Below are 14,939 nucleotides of genomic sequence, written 5' to 3' on the forward strand. Positions count from 1 at the left end.
AATGTGAATGCCTCAAAGAGACCTCGATGAGAATGAGGTTATTGTTAGGCAGATACAGAAGGAAAATAATAGGATGCTGGTAAGGCGATGGAGATTCTACATTCTCAAACTTGCTAGGGAACAAACCGAAGCAACTAATCGATATTTAATAGAAGATGAGAAACGAAATGTGTTAGCTAATGAAAAATACCTTTTCTAGTATGACATGCCCAACAAAAACTATTAAGCTCTTAAGCCTGCGTTCTAGCCGAATATTATATAGTCATTTTAAGTTTTTGATATCCCTAAGCTCCATTGCACTCAAACAACAAAATTAGTACACCCAAGTATTTTTGTAATAAAACTTTCATACATTATAGCACCAACTAGAAGTGAAAATATTACACTAAAAATTACAACAATAGATAAACATAAAACCACAACAATATTAAAAGTAGTACAAAACACTCGTACAAAAGAAATTATTGCACAAATACATAGCAACAATTATTATCTCCGATTCTGGCGCGCGTGTTCTTGGTTGGAGCAACCATGCCTATCCTGTCCTGTCTCTCTACAGATTCCACAAGCTCTTGCCTATGTTGAACTGCCAACATCCATCTCATTGTGAATACGTGTAAACCTTTTTCTGCCTTTTTTGCAGATTAGTGTCTCATTGCATTTCATCTTAAATGGCGACTCTGGCCAGTAAGCTTCATTACTGAAATGGCGGCTCTGGCCAGTAATCTTCGTGATGTCGTAGTCATGCACTAGATTGTGTGCGATCCTATTCATATGTTTAGTGACTTTCAAAACGTTTGAATATGGCATGTGATAGGCTTGCCACTTTCGGCATTAACATATCCTCCTTGAAAAATTGATAACATGCTTTCTACCATCGCGACCTTCACGCCGCCATGTTTCAACTTCAAATACACCTGTTTCTTGAATATAAGTTGTTACCTTGTAATTTTTCGACTTCAACTCATAACTTTTGAACTTGTTTTTCATTACCGGAGGCCACAACTCTTGATCATCGATGAGTTATTGGCCAAGCTGCTTCCTGGACAGGGAACTCTCAACTGACTACTTGAATGTCATCCAAATCATAGCAGTAACTGGCAGCCCTCGAGCTTTCTTCAAAAAATAATTGAAAGATTCAGAGAGGTTGCTCGTCAAGATGCCCCATCTTCTATGCCCGCCACAATGAATTGTCCACTTGTCTAATGCGATATCCATGAGGTAATTGTAAGCTGCTGGTTTCACATCTCTTATACATTGCGTAGAATTTTTGAATTTGCGTTCTTGGTATTGGATAGCAGCATGCCACATCATTCCCTCTAACTCTTTGTTCGAAAAACTTGTCAAGAAATTGCTCTCCAAATGCTCAAGACTTAACCGATGATATGCATTCGGCTTATGCAACTGGACGAGTTCCTCAAAAATTTGAATAATTTTAGGAGCCTGATTTGATATGTATGTAAGTCCCTTGTGACCTTTTACAACATGCACTTCAAGGCATGACAAGAACCACGACCAAAATTCTTTTGACTCCTTATCGACAATTGCAAATGCTAGTGGGAATATCTGCCAATTTGCATTTGTTCACATCATTTCAAATCTTCAAGTCATACTTTGCATAAATGTTTGTACTATAATTGGATATAACAGGTCTGAAGCTCTTAAATCCTTTAATGCAAGGTTTAAATGCCCCAAATACATAATTAATTACATTTATCTCTACTGTTGATTGATCTGCATGCACCCGTAGAGTGCATTCATGTATATGGGAAGCTATGAAAATGACTCATCAAAGTAACCATATATTATCTTGAATGCAGTCATATGACCGAGCCAAGCCCTTTTGTATGACAGAGTATGTGACACTGCAACCTCGAATGTAGTCTGCTACTCTTAGCTTTAAGCTTGAACTGAGGATTATTCCTAATATAAGGTAACAACAATTAAGAAATAAGGTTAGTATCGAAGTTATAATGATCCTCTAGGATTACACCCATCAGACATGTGTGCTTGCCATAGTAATTTTTAATTATCCATAAATTTGTTGGAGTTTTCCTACCTTAGAGCATCCTCTAGCATCCGGATTCTCACCTCCTACAGTGAATGGCCCACGAATTATTTTTTGCTTCTCATACCTCAAACTCCCTATTTGCCCGCAAACTCTATAATTTCACAGCTTTTTCAATCTCTCCTTAGTGGGGAACAATGTTGTAAACGCAAGAGCAGTTGCATTGTCATCCATCCAAACTTTGCAATGAATACACTTTGACTCACGGGTAGATACAAACACTTCTTGGCGCTCCTGAGTATCACATAAAAATGAAATATTCTCTCTATGAAATGGTTATATCTGTTGTACATCATCGACTTGTGATTGGCCATCATCATCAACGCCGTGATCAGAACCAGAGTCGTCAACTTCATCAGACTTATATGCGTTGTTCTGTGCATCACCGTCAGAATAATCACCCCCTTCGTCGACATAAGCATTAACTTCAACACGAGTCAATATATATATGAAAACATTGGAATCTGTTGGATTACAGTAGTCACAAATGTGTTGGTTGCGTTGCTGATTCCTGCATCTTTTTTACCCAACCCTATTTTGATATATTAGAGTAATGGACCACTTCTGAAGCAAAAACATATATTCTAGAGTGAGGGAGTGCCAAAGAGTGAGAGGGGGAGTTCCTAAGCCCATCATCCATCAATTCTTGCTCAAATTTGAAGAAATTGTAAGAAGCATTCACTATGTCTTCATCCTAAAGGTAAGTTTTTACTCCATATCCCTCAATTTCGTGATTTTAACTGAAAATAGGTAATAAGCCAAGTAAATTCTGGGGTGTGGGAGTTGTTTATTTTACTTGCATGTACCATATAGGGTAGTGAAAATATTATTGAGCCCTTTTGGGTAAGCTTTGGGTAGTGGTATGATAGAATCCACCATAGGAGGACCTTGAAACCTTAATACACACCTAGTATTTGATAAAATGCTCAAGTGAGCTAGAATTATGAACTCCTTTCAAATTTGTGTTCAATTTGCAATATCTCTAAATAGATCAAAGTGTCTAGGATCTCCGAAACATTTTAGTAAATTAAAAGGGCTCGAGGCAGTATGTTGGCTAAACTTCTCTCTTAGAATTGAATTCCCATGATGATCATGTATATCCCGAGTTGTCCATTATGAATTGACTTTTCTGAATAAGTTTGATGTCTGATGATGTATATATATGAATATGTTCAAATGTGTTCCGGAATGTTCTTATTATATTCTGCTATTAGAGTAGATCGATGATCCTACAGTCATTTGGCCGGCTATTGAAATATAAAGCTTGCCGAGCGCGAGAAAGCACCTCATTTTAGGTTAGCTGTACTTACTTATCGTGTACCGGTACATTTTCGTAGTCAGATTTGAGGGCATTTAGCTAGCCTATATCTTCATCTCCGCTCTCAGCCGGCTCATCCTCGGAATTCGAAAATAAGACAGAGACAGAACTAGGATAGGCGGCCAACCTCCTGGAGAGAGCGATATGCATAGACCTGCATTAGTCACTTCCATTACATGGTCAACTCTTGTCGGGTTAATGTATTTGAATTAATCATAATCCATTTGGACCTAGGGCACTGTTCTAGTCCATGCGAACAGTACTTCCTTGATTTCCTCTTCCCCTGGTATAGAGCATAATATCTCATTCTCATCCGGAGTGATGATGGGTTCAATACAATCTAGATATTGTAATTGAGGAGATTGACTGTCCTTTGTGAACAAATTTTTGAAACAATCGATAGCACCTGAACCAATTTCCTGATCACCCTAAAGATATTGCCCATCTTGATTCTTTATTTTGGCTAGAGTAAGTTTTCTCCTTCTCTCATTAATAATGGCATGAAAGTATTTGCTAATGGAATTCCCTTCCTCCAGCCACTTGATGCTCGCTTTTAGCTTGAGGAGAGTTTCCTCTGTCTTAAGTCACATGTTGTATTGAGCTTGAGTCATGTCTAGTTCAGCTCTGTGCATCTCCTCATTACAATCAATATACTTCAATTCAAGGTGAAGCAGTTTGCGTTCCTATTCTTTCAAATTTAAGAAAACATCCCCAATTTGATCTTTGGACCAAGTTCTTAGTCTTCTAGCAACCTTCTTTATCTTCTGTTGAAACATTTCGCATTATGTTTCCTTCTACTTCAGTATCCCAAGCTTGTTGAACCACAAAAGCAAAACCAGGTTTATTTATCCAGAAGTTTATGAATTTAAAATATCTGATGAAGCTCCTGTCTGAGAGAGTGCATTTAATCACCATAGGTGTTTGATCTGATCTCGTGCTATCCAGATGCTCGATCTCATTTATGGGAAAAGAGCTAGTCCATTCATTATTAAGAAACACTCTATCTAATCATTTCCAAATTCTCCGTCCATTACCTCTTCCATTGCACCAAGTAAATCTCGGCCCATTGAAACCATCATCAACCATGCCACATTATTCTATGCAAGAGATGATATCCCAACTCTTCTCTATTCTATGTGGAACTCCTCCTTTCTTCACACCATCTTCTGTTATAACATTGAAGTCGCCAGAAATATACCAAGGCCCATTAATATTCTGATTACACTTTTTGAGACTTTCCCACAGAGACCTCAACGCTCTCTTTGTTTAAGCATAGACAATAATCATCCAAAAAGTAGTATTTTCACCCCTCTGATTTATTTGTAGCGTGACATATTGATCTTCACAAAATATGGTAGCATTGAGTTGAGAGTTCCAGAAGATCCAAATCTTCCCATTACTACTAGCATGACAGTTGTCAAAATTAAGAGCCTTTTTTATAAAAATCAATGTGATTGGCCTCTACAAAAAGTTCTTGTATCGCAATAAATTATAATTTGTACAAGTTGGATAAAAATTTTAAGTCTTTCAAAAGCCCCTCTAGACTTTATACCTCTAATATTTCAGATAATTGAACTAATCATTTAAAACAATATGGGGGGTGAGGGACATTTTGTTTGGCTTTAATCTTAGCCCTGGTTAAGGGGCCTAGAATTCCAGCGCTTTTGGTTTCTTTTTTCCTATTTTTATTCCTCTTCCTAGGGGATAAATTTCTTGCAATAATGAGATCATTAGTTTGGTGAATAACTGTATTTTCAGTTGTTTGATCTAGCCAAGAGGTTTTAGGAGCAATTGCATTAAATAGCTCTTCCGCATATGTAGAGTTACACTCTTCATACCTATCTTCATCCTCATTTTCTTTTGAGCTCTCTTCTTGGTTTTCTTCAGTTTCATACTCACTAGAGCTCTCATCAGATTTGTACATTTCATATTGTTCCCTATGATCTATTGGCTCCAAGTTATTTGCTTCAGACTGTACTGGTAATTGGTTGGTAATGCGTTCATTGTATCCTTTTTGAATACCACTATTAACCTTCGTTTGTTCATGTGAGCTATGCATGTTCTCTAAAGTTGGTTGGGGACTCCAAAGATGGACCCTTAAAGTGATGCCTTCCACTTCTGTTTCAACTGTCTTAGGACTATCTATGTTACCAAAGTTTAAACCTTTGGTTGTTATATTGGGACTATCCTTACTGACTCCATTAACCTCTCGATTGGATTTAAAAATAAGAGTATGAGAAGAGTCTCCAGCCTACAAATGTTCCTCACTTTCTACCATTGCCTTACGAGTCACATTATTGGAAGTGTTAGAAATAATAGAACACCCCTTCTTGGACCCAACATAATCAACATTTGTTTATATAATCATTCTGTTACCCGGCCAAAGCAAATTGTCTATACCATTAGTAACAAAAGGTATAGCTTCAGTAGTTGTCCCACCGTCTATGTTAATAACCTCAATAGATGTTCCAGCATCTTTTAGTAGAGCAAGGTGTTGGAAAGAATTGGACACTGAGACGGGGGATCTAATGACTTGGGGAAACTCAATGCAGAGTGGTTCTTCGGTGAAGTCACAACTACCACAGAATTGTCTTGTAACAAACTGTGTATCTCCTCATTTGCTTTAGTTTATTTCTGTTGATCTACATTATCCCCTTTTTGTCTGACCACCCATTTCATCTTTTTGGTTCTAAGCCCATTTTGTATTCTCTATCTCTTAGAAATAGCCTTCTTGTCAATTGGCTTTTTACTATGTGGATCTAGAGTCCTTTTAGATTCCTTAGAAATGTTAGCACAATTATTAGCATTTATATGTGCCTGTTGATGCTTCTACCCAACAATAGAGTCCCTTATGGTGTTAAGGGAAGGCTTAACATTAAAATGCACATGTTGTTGCTTCATCACATTAGCATTGTCCTTAACATAGCAATTGAGATTATTGTCATTCACATATATAGGTTGCTCTATACCCTGTGCCATATCCATATTTCTATTATACGGCTACGTTTTTTTATCCGATTTAGTCTATTGAACCTTGTTGTTCTGGGAACAGCACACATTCTCAAAATGACCTTGATGCATACATTTGAAGCAATAATCAGGAATAAAATCAGACTCAACCTTCTACCAAAAACCACTACCCCCAACACCATTCTCATCTTTCGTACCTACCCACACATAATCCAGTCTTTACCCATTCAAGTCTATTTCTATCTTCACTTTTGAAAATTTGGGCCTAGACTTAACTACAGTGGCTTTATATATGGTAAAAAGGGTACCTATAGGAGAGGTTATTCTCTTCAGAGCATCCCAATGGTAGTGGTGCCATTTCAACCCACGAAGAAGAACCCAAATAGGAAGTAAAGTAGTTTCCTCTTCATGTTTGAAGTCTTTAGACCATCGCATGAGCCTCATAGTCATTTCAAAGATGATGACTTTGTCTATATGATGATAAAAGCCTTTGAGATCCTCCTCTTCTGCAAAATCGATGAAGATGAGCTTGGCAGCATAGTACCCTATTTTTACAACCCCTCTCATCGGAAATCTGTCATTGAAATCCTTGCAAATATCTTTAATTAGAGGCTTTCCATGAGAGAATTTTCCGATTACCGTCCATCAACAAGCATAAGATAGTTGCTCCTCTTCCTATGGCGTGAAGAAAACTGCAGGTTTCCCCTTGTAAATTTTCGGTGGTCGAAATGGAAACAGAAAAGGTTGTTGCCGGCTCGGACTGACTAGCATGTTAGCATAAGACGTTTTTGGATCTCCCACTGGATTCGCACAGCCAGGATGATCATTTTGATGCTCTTCGCTGGCTGAAAGCTGTCCGGAGTTGATCAGAGTGACATCGAAGGTTGATAAAACAGTTCAATATTAGGGGCGCGTGGGGCATGTTCCAACGGCCATAAATAATTATGTGTCCTTCGAAATGTTCCTTCACATGATTAAACTTAGTGAAATGGATTCAAATTACTTACTCTTTCTATTTCATTTTATGGAGAATGTCATATATAATGTGTATGGGTCAATTTTATTTATAATAAATGATCGAATAATAGTGTGACACGTGGAATCGAAGACTGTAAAAGGCGAGTCAAGTAACGGCCAACACTAGGAACAACATCTGCAAGTGAGATCGGGTAAATCCCGAAGGGAGCATGGTCAATAAGAGCAGACCAAATATTTACCTTCGGATAGCATTCAATAAAGAATATTCTCTAACATTAAATGGGCAACCGTTGCAAAGAATATTTACAGTCATGGCCTATCGTTACATATTCATCAATGACTCCTTTATTATCATTTAAGTGGGGCTTGATCCTAGGATCTTATTTCCTTAGGTATAGCTATAAATAGCATGCTCATCAGCGATTGTAGGAGAGAAAATTCTAGGCAACACATATGCTGCATTTTATTTTCACTCTCAATTAAACAACTCTATTTGTCATCTTTTTTTATTTCAATTACTAAGTCCTATTTTTAATCTTATTTCTTTATCATTTTTTGATCAAATCGGTTGGCTTGTTTATAAACCATGTAACAAATTTAACTGTACTATTTTACGAGTAAACATAAGGTGAAATGAAAAAAATTACGGTTCAAAAAGAAAAAAAATATCCTACTAAATGAAACATGGAATATAAATAAGCAGCTCAAAGATTTTGATGCTCAATAATATGTCAATCAAAGAGATGTAGATTCCAAACAAATCGCCATCATCCTACACGTGGATACCCTAAACTTGGTCGATTGTTTATGGCTTTAGCTATTCTCATTAACATCGCATTTGTTTTATTATTGGCACGTGAGTTATCTGTGCGGTTGTGATAGAAATATGGGCACGAGGTGCCGTGAAAATATGAAAGTGGATTGAGACCCATAATTTTTATGATTATGAAATGAGGTGTCACATAGTGACTTTTATTGAAAGAATTATATTTGAAAGATATTTATTTGAAAGATATTTATTGGAAAGAATTATATTCGTAAGATATTTATTTGAAGGTAGTATATTCGAGATATATTTAATTGAAAGGATTACATTCTAAAGATTTTTATTTGAAAAACTTAAAGATAAAAGATGTATATTTTGAAGGACTTGATTACTTAGTTGTACTTGTGTTCATTATTTGTTTGAGCAATATTTATGGTGTTCTTGTGGCCTTGTTATTTATATCCTTGATTTATTCTTGTTGCCATCATTGCTATTTGTTTCCTGTTATTTTGTAAGATATATTACACAGGTTATTAGACTAGTGAGTGTCTTGACTGTATTTCGTCACTACTCCACCAAGGTTAGTCTTGATACTTACTGAGTACCGACTGTGGTATACTCATACTACACTTCTGCACATTTTTGTGCAGAGCCAGGTACTGGAGATATTGGACTCGAGCAGAGTTAGTGTGTTGATCACAAGGATTCAAGGTAGAGCTGCTTGGTCATCGCAGTCCCTTGGAGTATTTCCAAATTATTGTACTGTCAATTATTATTTGAACAATATTGTATATTCGATCCTCAAGATCATTTCATGTATTCAGTTAGGTTTCATGACACAGTACTACCAGTCTTGGGAGGTTGTTTGAATATTTTCGCTATTGGTTTTGACACTTGTATTGAATTCAAAAAATAACAAAATGGCTTGAATTGTTATTATGATCAGCTTACTTAGTCTTAGAGACTAAGTGCCATCACGGCGCCTGTGGTGGGATTTTGGGTCATGACAGTTGGATGGGATTCAGAACACTTCCCAGTTGTGATGGTTTTGCTCCAGGGTTCAGCCCTCAACCCATTTCTATTTGCCCTAGTGATCGACGCACTGACGCGACACATTCAAGGGAGGTGATGTGGTGCATGTTATATGCAGATGATATTGTACTGATTGACGAGAAGCGTGGTAGTTTCAACAAGAGGTTAGAGGTTTGGAGGCAGACCTTGGAGCCTAAAGGTTTCAAGTTGAGAAGGACCAAAACATAATACGGAGAACATGTTCAGCAGCGCGAGTTAGGAAGTGGACAAAGATGTGAGGCTTGATTCACAAGTCATCCCTAGGAGAGAATGTTTCAAGTACCTTGGCTCGCTTCTGGTGTTCTATGTGATATGAATGTTCCACCAAAACAAAAAAAAAGTTTTATAGAGCGGTTGTCAGACCGACTATGCTGTATGGAGCGGAGTGCTGGCCAGTCAAAAACTCCCATCTCCAAAAGATGAAGGTGGCCGAGATGAGGATGTTGAGATGGATGTGTGGGCATACCAGGTTAGATAGAATTAGAAATGAAGTTATCCGGAACAGGGTGGGCATGGCACCGGTGGACAACAAGATGCAGGAGGCAAGACTTAGATGGTTCGGCCATATGAAAAGGAGAGGCACAGATGCACCGGTGATGAGGTGTGAGCGGCTGGCATTGAAGGGCCAACAAAGAGGTAGAGGTAGGCCGAATAAGTATTGGGGAGAGGTGATTAGGCAAGATATGGCATTGCTCCAACTTACTGAGGACATGATCATGGATAGGAATGTGTGGCCGCTTTATGAATAAAGGTAAAGAGTTAGGTAGCTGAGCATTTTCCGTGTTTGTAGCAGTACCTTTAATACATCTGTTAGTGTTAAATCTGTTAGTATTTTTGATTTGGTTATTAGATTTGGTTTGATTGTTAATGCCCTTCCATTTATCTTTCTTGAGTCGAGGGTCTACCGGAAACAACCTCTCTAACTTTTTAAAGATAGGGGTAAGGACTGTGTACACTTTACCCTTCTAAGGTCCCACTTATGGAACTGCACTAGGTATGTTGTTGTTGTTGTAGCTCTCAATTAAACAACTCTATTTGTATTTCTTTACACTGCTTTTAGTTTTTTCCTCATAGACATTGCGCTCAGATCCAGGCTTGTCATCTACTTTGATTTTAATTGTTAAGTCCTACTTTTTATCTTATTTCTTTATCATTTTTGGATCAAATTAGTTTGCTTTTCTATAAAGCACATAACAAAATTTAACTGTACAGTTTTACGAGTTAGTAGTTTAGCGCCCACTGTGGGGCTTAGATAGTTGCGTAATTGCTTTGATCCTTGTGTCTGTTATTGCCGTGTTTGATTTTTCCTTGGCAATAATTCAGATATCACGCCCAACCTCGAGAAGCGCGATTGACGCTCAACCGAGTGAACCCAGCCCAGCAAGCCTGCTAGATACTTTCTACCCCAAACTCACTCATGGAAAAAGAGGTGACATATATTCATTAATTAGACAATAGGGAGGTCACGAATGCAATACCAAAGCCTTTCTATTAGTTTCTTCATCTTTAATATCTCAAAATACACACCTTTTTATAGGCTAAAGTGGAACAAGTGATTCATTCAAACATAAACATGAATTGTTTGACTTCTCACAACACCGACATACAACCCACACAATGTCTACGGGGCCTCTAAGCGATACAAAAGGAGTACAATGATAGTGCTGATAACAGGGCTCCGGCTATACCTCCAAACATGATAACAAAATGTACAAAATATACATGACCCCAGAATGAGGTGGGGCTCACCAAGTCTGCTAGGAGGAAGGTGTACTACTAATGCTGGTCAATGCTACCTGCTGTGGAACCACCTGCATCCATTAAATATGCAGCGCCCCCGGCAAAAGGGACGTTAGTACTATCGAATAGTACTAGTACGTAAAACTAAACAGCATCTCAATAGAATGAATAATAATACAAGGGGGAATAGACAAGAATTCAATAAGAGCTTCAAATAATACTAAAACATCAAGTTAAGGATCACATAAGTTTTCAAGTCAATTTCCATGTTATTAGGTTGGATGATCTTTAGAGCCGATATACCATAATTCACAATATCACCGTATTCTTACACGGAGTCCGATCACGACCCAATCAGCTAGGTCGTCTTATTTGAGACATCAACCATATCACAATTTCAATTATTATTTTCAGCACAGTCACCACCATGTGTGCGGCATGGCGTCCGATCACGGCCCGATCGGCTAGGTCGTCTCACCCTAGACATTACCTTTTTCAGTCATTCATCTCACATCATACTTCTTTCATATCCTTTCGATTCTTTGGCACTAATGGCCACAATTATAAAGTCATTCTTGGCACTTGGCCGTATTTCATAATTCCAGTTCCCTTTTCCATATTCAAACATCATTATCATTATCAACAACAATAAGGCTTTCCATTCGAGACATTAAATTCACATAAGAGCAATTTGGGAATCTTAGGTACATAGAGGCTTTTCATACAATTTGGCATAACAACCTTTCTTTCAATCTTGACTTGAAGTCTTAACATTCCTAACAAATATTCCACATTTGTAAACACATCCTCAAATGGCAAGATGACATGATGAAGCATTTAGAATAAATATTGAACATACATCCTTCAACACAAACACATTAGGAATAGCCAATTCAATAATGGTCAAGGACTTACACCAATTACATGAACACCGTGGGATACGATTCTATGAAGAAGGGGGTTTAGCCAACATACCTCAATTGAGCTTCCTTTAAACTTTAAAACATTTAGAAATTCTTAGCAACTTTGATCTATTTTAGAAATATAACAAGTTGAACAAAAATTAGGAAGATGGTCATGATTCTAACTCATTGGGGCATATTATCAAACACTAGGTGAGCATCAATATTTTAAGGCCCTTTTTGTGGAAGATTCCATTAATCTCCAACCCATTCTCTACCATTTTTAGCTCTCAACCTTCCCACATACTCCAAGAATACATGCATGCAAGACAACAACCTCCACATCCAATAATTGTCTCCCTAATTACCTTATTTTCATATATTTTCGAAAGTAAGAGCTAGGGCATAAATTCTTACCTTTAGGATGAAGACTTACTTTGTTAATCCTCAATGATTGAGTAAGAATTGATGAATAATAAGTTGAAGGTTACTCCCCCACTCTAAGAACTCTCTCTCACTCTAAAAATATCAGAAATGTGCTCAAAATGGGCTATGGCATGTGTTTTAAAGAAGAAGAGTCGGGTTTAAAAACCTCAAAAATGAAGCCCTGGGACAGGATATGCGGTCGCATATGCGACCACAGAATGGATATGCAGTCCGCATATCTGCCGCACAAATTAGGGCCAAAAACTGTGAAAACTCTGCCTGGGTCTGCGGTCATTATGCGGCTGCAGACCTGTTCTACAGTCGCATAATGTGCCACAGAAACTCCCTCCGCAAAATTCCAAGGCTTATTATGCGATCAAAGTAGGTCCCGTGAAACGGTTTTGCGATCGTATAACTGGCCGCAAAATGGACATCGAAAATGTCCCAAATAACTGCTTCACTCTGCGGCGATTCTGCGGCCCGCAGAGTGATTATGCGGCCGCATAATGGGCCGCAGAAATGCCTATTTCTGCCAAATATTTTCTTCAACTCCCCAGCGTACTGTTCAATCTAAAAAGTCCGAACCACGGCGAGCTTGCTCGCCGCGAATAATTTCTACTATTATTAACCTCTACGCCTGCCCCAGTATCACAGAACCCCGGTTTTAGGAAAATTTTCACGGGGCCTTACACTCCTCCCCCACTTAAGATCATTCGTCCTCGAATGAGGGTCAAGGTTAACTATTAGCATCTTATGCAACTCAGTTTTCATACCACACACCAGCAACTCCAAATTTGACTAACTCCCTAAATTTCCAAAAATTTTGTTAGAGTTTCCCGTGTAACTAGGCCTATCCACCTGTCAGAGAGCCCCAGAAATACATCCTTAAAACATATACATAAACCAATGACGCAATATAACAGAATAACAACACCTACTGTGGCCTCACATACAATATATTACTAGAAAGGAACACCCTTAACGTCAATTTGTACAAATGATACATAATTCATAAAAGGTAACCCTTAGAATTTTCATAGAACACAACTTTATAAATACATAGCTATTCAAACAAATAAGGATACTTTTTCTTCATTTCTTCCTCGGCCTCCCAAGTAGCTTCTTCAACCTGTTGGTTTCGCCATAGCACTTTCACGGATGTAATTTCTTTATTTATCAACTTTCGGACTTGCCTATCAAGAATGGCAACTGGAATTTCTTCATATGACAGTTCCTCATTAACCTCAATGGTCTAAACCGGCACAATAGCTAACGGATCTCCAACTACCTTCTTCAACATAGACACATGGAACACCGGGTGCACTAATGACATCTCAGGTGGTAGCTCAAGCTTGTACAATACCTCGCCGATCCCCTGAATGATTTTATACGGCCCGACATACCTCAGACTCAATTTCCCTTTCCTTCCAAACTGCATTATACCCTTCATGGGGGAAATTTTCAAGAATACCCAATCATCTTCTTTGAACTCTAAGTCTCTGCGACGAACATCCGAATATGATTTTTGACGACTCTGAGCAGTCTTCAACCACTCCTTAATGATCTTAAATTTTTCCATAGCATGATGCACAAGGTCTGGCCCTATCAACTCTGCTTCCCCAATCTCGAACCATCCAATGGGAGGTCTACATCTCCTACCATATAATGCCTTAAATGGTGCCATCTGAATACTAGCATGAAAGTTGTTGTTATAAGCAAACTCTATGAGTGGCAAATGATCATCCCAGCTACCCTTGAAGTCAAGAACACAAGCACACAACATGTCCTCAAGTGTCTGAATAGTCCGCTCTGCTTGCCCGTCGGTTTGTGGATGGAAGGTTGTACTAAGATTCACCTGAGTACACAAACCTTGCTGAAATGTCTTCCAAATATTTGCCGTGAACTGAGCCCCTCGATCGAAAATGATAGAAACTGGAGTGCCATGCAGCATGACAATTTCCTTGATATACAACTGAGCATATTGTTCTGTTGTGTCGGTAGATTTAACTGGCAAGAAATGTGCTGATTTCGTGAGTCGATTCACAATCACCCAAATTGAGTCAAACTTGCGCAGAGTTCGTGGTAATCCTACTACAAAATCTATATTAATCATTTTCCACTTTCACATTGGAATTTCTATGTTCTATGCCAACCCACCAGGCCGTTGGTGTTCGGCCTTCACTTGCTGGCAATTCGGACACCTTGCCACAAAGTCCGCCACATTTATTTTCATATCATTCCACCAATAAACTTCCTTAAGATCATGATACATCTTCGTAGAACCTGGGTGCACGGAATACCTAGAAGTGTCAGCCTCGGTTATGATTCTTTCCCGGAAACCATCTATATTTGGAACACATAGCCGCCCTTCGTACCTTAGTGTACCATCATCCATGCCAAGAGTAAAATCCATAGTTTCATGTTTATGAATCCCCTCCTTCAATTGTACTAAAAATGGATCGTTGTATTGCTTCTCTTTGACTTCCACAATGAGCAATGATTCAGCCCTATTCTGCACAATTACCCCTCCTTCACTAAAATCCGCAAGAGAACTCCCAAACTAGCTAACTGGTGAACTTCCTTGGCCAACGGCCTTCGACATCCTCCAAGTGAGCCAAACTATCCATAGATTTCCTGCTAAGAGCACCCACCACCACATTGGCTTTCCCGAGTGATATAGGATATCGATGTCGTAATCCT

General features: G+C 38.5%; 1 long non-coding RNA gene across 1 annotated transcript; it reads right to left on the bottom strand.

Annotated features, from left to right (window-relative positions):
• Positions 1-1,597: 1,597 nt before the first annotated feature.
• LOC142177611 (uncharacterized) lies at positions 1,598-7,220 on the bottom strand. The gene is made up of 2 exons (XR_012706162.1): positions 2,060-7,220; positions 1,598-1,923 (listed from the first exon to the last, which is right to left on the bottom strand). It is a non-coding gene; the product is annotated as an uncharacterized LOC142177611 (long non-coding RNA).
• Positions 7,221-14,939: the final 7,719 nt, after the last annotated feature.

The sequence above is a fragment of the Nicotiana tabacum genome, chromosome 23 (assembly GCF_000715075.1).
Source record: "Nicotiana tabacum cultivar K326 chromosome 23, ASM71507v2, whole genome shotgun sequence".
Lineage (NCBI taxonomy): Eukaryota > Viridiplantae > Streptophyta > Magnoliopsida > Solanales > Solanaceae > Nicotiana > Nicotiana tabacum.